This window comes from Dipodomys ordii, unplaced genomic scaffold (assembly GCF_000151885.1).
Source record: "Dipodomys ordii isolate 6190 unplaced genomic scaffold, Dord_2.0 Scaffold33, whole genome shotgun sequence".
In the NCBI taxonomy this organism is placed as follows: Eukaryota; Metazoa; Chordata; class Mammalia; order Rodentia; family Heteromyidae; genus Dipodomys; species Dipodomys ordii.
The window spans coordinates 1,898,818-1,904,638 of NW_012267249.1; the positions used below are offsets into that span (position 1 = coordinate 1,898,818).

The 5,821-nt window shown below is 46.9% G+C and overlaps 1 pseudogene; it reads left to right on the top strand.

Annotated features, from left to right (window-relative positions):
* The first annotated feature begins 202 nt into the window (after window positions 1–202).
* Window positions 203–1,135, top strand: LOC105986026 (annotated as a pseudogene).
* The last annotated feature ends 4,686 nt before the right edge of the window (window positions 1,136–5,821 follow it).

Genomic DNA, 5,821 nt, shown 5'->3' on the forward strand with positions numbered 1-5,821 from the left:
AGAGGCGAGTCACGAGGACCGGAAGCCTGCCGCCAGCGAGGGGCTGTCTGCGGCCCGACCGGAAGAGGGGGGTCACGAGGGCCGGAAGGCAGCAGCCTGCTGAAGCAGCCTGCGCGGGTACCTCGCACTTGGGGCTGGGAGTTGGAGAGTCAAGGCCCTCTTCCGAAAGACCAGTTTCTTAGCCCTGGCCACTCTCGGAGACATGAAGGGGCAGCAGAGGGCAGCGGAAGCAGGAGACGAGGCCGCGCAGGTTCACAAGGGAGCCGTGGTTTTGGGGAAGGACCCAGCGGGCGAGGCTATGGCCGGCCTCTACTCGGCCGCTTCCTTTCCTGTGCTCCAAGTCAGGTATGTCTTCAAAGCCAACCATGAGAAGCAGCTGATGTCCAGGGTGGCCCAGGTGTCTGAGGGGCAGGTGGATGGCCAGACAACAGGCCCTGGCACCATCAGTGGCCACCCTGCCGCTCAGCCCATGACCCATGCGCCCATCCAGACTGCTTTCACCAGCGATGCTGCAGTTGACACCAAGGAGATGGCTGTTGGGCCTTACTGTACTTACTTCCTCAGCCTTGCAGTGGAAGATAGGAAAGGAGGCACTACATCCGGGTCTACAGCTGCCACTGTTAGCAGGAGGCGAGCAACTCCTCCCTTCAACGGGCCGCTCTTGATGACGTCACCACAGGAGGTGCTGGGAGGAAGCCTGCAGTCAGTTGTCCCCAGAAGCCACCCATATTACCCAAAACCACGGTCTCCCTGGACAACTCAAGATGTGGAACGTAGGATTCAACATAATAAAGTGGAGCGCCGCTGCCAAGACAAGATCAACAGCTGGATCATGGAACTGGCCAAGATCATCCCAGACTGCTCTATGGAGTACCCCAAGTCTGGCCCCAGTAAAGCTGGAATTCTATCCAAAGCCTGGGAGTATATCCAGGAACTTCGACAGAGTAACCAGTGGTTGTCTGAAGAAACACAGGGATTAGTTAAACTGCAGCTGGACAATGATGACCTTCGACAACAGGTTGAAGATCTTAAAACGAAGAATCTGCTATTACGAGCTCAGTTGCAACACCATGGGTTAGAGGTCATGAATGACAGCAATTTGCAGGGTGCCAGTTCCAGTGGCTCATGCCTGTAGTTCTAGCTCCTCTGAGGATCACAGTTCAAAGCCTTTGAGACTTTTACCTCCAATTAACCACCAAAAGTATTTGTGGTCAGTGGTAGAGCACCAGCCTTGACCAAAAAAACTAAAGGACAACATCCAGACTCTGAGTTCAAGCCCCAGTACTGGAAAAAACAACACAGAAAAACACAAAAAGAATTCAGGTGCTTTGGGCTTGAGAACTGGAGAAAGCAACAGCACCCCTTTCTTTATCCACTTGTGGTGTCGGGCTTGGGGAATTTGTAATGTATGTCTTTGATTCAAGCCCCTGTGTAGTAGTATACTGCCATCCTGTGGAACTGTGTATACGAACCCACAGCCTTGCTTGTCTTCCTCATGCTTCCTGGGCTCTTGTGCTCCTGTTTCACAGTACATGTGCTTTCTCCTTGATGGATTCTGGACACATTAAAGTGGGATTGCCCAGCAGAACTTCTGCTGTCAGGTGATTCTCTGGCTTGCCCCAGGACTCTGGTGCTTCTGTTGGATCCTTGAAGTTTACATGTGTACCTGGCAACTCTGGGGATCAAGCTTAATTAAGAATAGGGGAAGGGTGCTTAGTGCAGGCTGTTCTCCTGTGAAAGAGAATTGGTCCAACAAATTGCTGAGGTCTCTGAAGTCAGGGAAAAAACAGGCTGGAGCCAGCTTGTCACGTTTTCCCTTATGGCCTCTCTTTTTTTTTTTTTCTCTTTAAAGTAAAAATTGTTTTGAATCCAAAAGACAAACAAGCTGGGTATTGGTAGCTCACACCTATGATCCTACGTACTCAAGAGACTGAGCGCTGAAGATTGTAGTTCAAGTCCAGCCCAGGTAGGAAAATCCATGAAACTCTTAACTCCAATTTAAGTGGTAGATCACTAGCTTTAAGCAAATAAATAAAAAGCTCAGGTCCTGAGTTCAAGCTCCAGGACCAGCACAAAAAAGAAAAGAAAGGGGCTGGGAAGGTGGCTCAGTGGTAGAACGCTTGCCTTGCAAGCCTGAGGCCCTGGGTTCGATTCCTCAGCACCACATAAGCAAAAAGAAAAAAGGGAAGTGGCGCTGTGGCTCAAGTGGTAGAGCGCTAGCCTTGAGCTGAAGAGCTGAGGGACAGCGCCCAGGCCCAGAGTTCAGGCCCCACAACTGACCAAAAAAAAAAGATCTTTAGGAGAAAAATTAAAAAAACCACAATTTTCAATAGAAGATAAGCTAATGAGAAGTTAGCTCTTAACTTAAGCCTTTAAAAACAGTAACTTTTGCCAGGTGCTGGTGGGTCACACCTGTAATCCTAGATACTCAGGAGGCTGAGATCTGAAGATCACGGTTCAAAGCCAGCCCGGTGAATGAAAGTCTGTGGGACTCTTATCTCCAATAAAGCACTAGACAACCAGAAGTGGTGCTGTGGCTCAAGTGGTAGAGTGCTTGCCTTGAGCTGAAGAGCTCAGGGATAGCGCCCAGGCCCAGAGTTCAAGCCCCATGGCCAACAACCAAAAACTCAGTAACTTTCCCATAGTGGTGCTGCCTTTAAATCTCAGCACTTGAGAGGCAGGAGGATTTCTGCTTTGAGACTGCCCTCTATCTGTCTAACTGTTTCTATCTGTCTCTGTCTCTCTCACACACACAAGGGAACTTTCCAGTAGAGAAATTTGGCAGACATCTCCATTTCCTTAACCAACTGATCAAAGATAGTATCATCCCTATTTGAGTTGCCATCATGTCCTTCCTTATAGGACTTCCTAACCATATTACTTCTATAGTGTTCCTGCCAAAAGACATAATTTAAATGGAATCATGAGTTTAAGTATCTGTGAGTACAAACTGCGAAACAACCTTAAACACAACTATCCTGTTCCCTGCAAAAAGGTCAAGATCAAAAGAGTCAGTGAGCCAGGCACTGGTGGCTCATACCTTTAATCCTAGCTACTCAAGAAGCTGAGATGTGGAGGATTGTAGTTCAAAACAAATTCAGGAGGAAAGCCTGAGACTCCCATCTCTTAACCAAAAAGCTTGGGTGGAAGCATGGCATAAATGGTAGCACAAGCAAGCTGAACGGGTGGGAGTTCCTAAATTCAAACCCTGGTACCAGTAAACGAAGACAACGAAAACCCCAGAAACTTCCAACGTAAAAGAAGTGGCTAAATACAAGGTATTATCCTTGTCAAATAATAGCTGAGATTACTATAAACTGATGAAATCTGTGGCCAGATTACAATGTTTTGTCAATGTTAAATTCCATAATTGTTACTATGGTTCTCTGATTATATGATGGAACTTTATATATATAATTTTGTGCTAGTCCTGGGGCTTGAACTCAGGCCTCAGCTCAGTTCCTCAGCTATTGTGCTCAAGGCTATTTTGCTCTACCACTTGAGCCACAGCTCTACTTCTGGCTTATTACTGGTTAATTGACGATAAGAATCCCAAGGACTTTCCTGCCCAGATTGGCTTCAAATTGTGATCCTCAGATCCCAGTCTCCTGAGTAGCTAGGATTAGAGGTGTGAGCTATCAGCGCCCAGCTTGAGGGAATATTTTTGTTCTTAGGAAATACACTAAAGTATTTGGGAATAAAGGGGGCATGGTATCTTTATTCTCAATGGATACATGGTGGGAAAATGTATATGTATATGTATGTATATGGACATATACATGATTGTACAGTTTGTATATAGTTACAAAATAAACCATAGGGCAAAAAGTAAACTAATAAACAAGTGAAGGACTAAAGGTTGTAATTCCTTGAATTTTTTCTTTTTTTTTTTTTAGTACCATGGCAACTTGGGGCATTGTGCTCTACCACTTGGGCCACACAGTTTGGCTTTTTTTTTTTTTGGGTCAGTCATGGGGCTTGAACTCTGGGCTTGGGCGCTGTCCCTGAGCGCTTCAGTTCAAGGCAAGCACTCTACCGCTTGAGCCACAGCACCACTTCCAGTTTTCTAGTGGTTTTATTGGAGATAAGAGTCTCACGGCCTTTGCTGCCTGGGCTTGCTTTGAACCGAGATCCTCAGATCTCAGCCTCCAGAGTAGCTAGGATTACAGGCATGAGCTACCAGCGCCCTGCTCAGCTTGGCTTTTTGCTGGTTAACTGGAATGGATTTCTGTCTGAGCTTGCTTTAAACCTTGATCCTCAGATCTCAACCCCTGAGTAGCTAGGAGTATAGGCACAAACCATCAGTGTCCAGCTCTTGAATTATTATTTTGCCAGTCCTGGGGCTTGTCTCAGGGCCTGGGCACTATCCCTGAGCTTCTTTTGCTTAAATCTAGCACTCTACCACTTGAGCCACAGCACCACTTCCTGGCTTTTTCTGTTTATGTGTTACTGAGGAATCAATCCCGGGGCTTCATGCATGCTAGGCAAACAATCTACCACTAAGCCATATTCCCAGCCCTTGACTTATAATTCTTATTTTACGTTTGAAAACATGTCAAAATAAAATTACCAAAGGGGGAGATACTACAAAGCCATGCATGGAGTACACCTGTAATTGAATCAGGAGGGTGAGGCAGGAAAATTGAGTTCAAGGCCAAATAGGACTCTGGAAAAAGAAGTTTATACCTGTCCATTGTTTACTCTTTCAAATGATTCTAAGCCTTTATAGAGCTCCAAGAATACTTGCAGAGGGGCTGGGAAGGTGGCTCAGTGGTAGAGCGCTTGCCTTGCATGCATGAAGGCCTGGGTTCGATTCCTCAGCACCACATAAGCAGAAAAGCCGGAAGTGGCGTTGTGGCTCAAGTGTTAGAGCGCTACCCTTGAGCTGAAGAGCTGAGGGACTGCACCCAGGCCCAGAGTTCAGACCCCACAACGGACAAAAAAAAAAGAATGCTTGCACAGTTGGCCTTAGATAAAGGTTTCCCAGCAGCTTTCTCCTCAGTGTGAGCCACACAGCTGGCCTTACTGTTGTCATGACACAAAGCAGGAATGCTAGAGCATCTGGATGTGACTGGCTGCCTTGTTCTTGATCTTGATGTCCATGTACACCTGAGGATTTGACCAGGCATTTTTTGCAGTAGTCTCTCCCTAGGTGCTGAGGAAACTGCAGTGGGAACTTCCAACTCCTCAAGTAGAAGCATGAGTTCTGCACTCTCTCAGAATACTACTGAACAGGCCAAAGGTGCTAACAGGAAAGACTGTGGCCCTGATGGCCCAGTTGTACAGCAACCAGGGGACAGACCTCAGCACTAACAGGGGTTCCACCTGGTTTGTCTCCCCATGCTCATCCCCACATGCACCAGTTTACTTCTCTGCCCTGCAGCTAGCTCAGAATATTTACCTCACTCAATCTTTGGTTTGCAAGACAAATTGAAGACAAATTTGTCCAGCTAAGCATGGGCTAGGCCTCCACTGTCAGAGCTAAGCTTCTGCTGCGCTGCTGCTTAACAGCACAGCCAAGAAGGGAAGTCTGGTACCCACAAATAGTACAAAACAACACCCAAACCTTTTTCTGAACTAGGAACGTGGTTCAACATGGCAAAACACAGCCTAGCAAATATAACGGCTCTGTATTAGAAAATAGGGCGGGGAAATATATATATATACACACACACATATACAAAATGAACCAACAGATATTTTTCTTAAGAATTATTAGCTACTGGGCTGGGAAGGTGGCTCAGTGGTAGAGCGCTTGCCTTGCATGCATGAGGCCCTGGGTTCGATTCCTCAGCACCACATAAGCAAAAAGAAAAAAGCC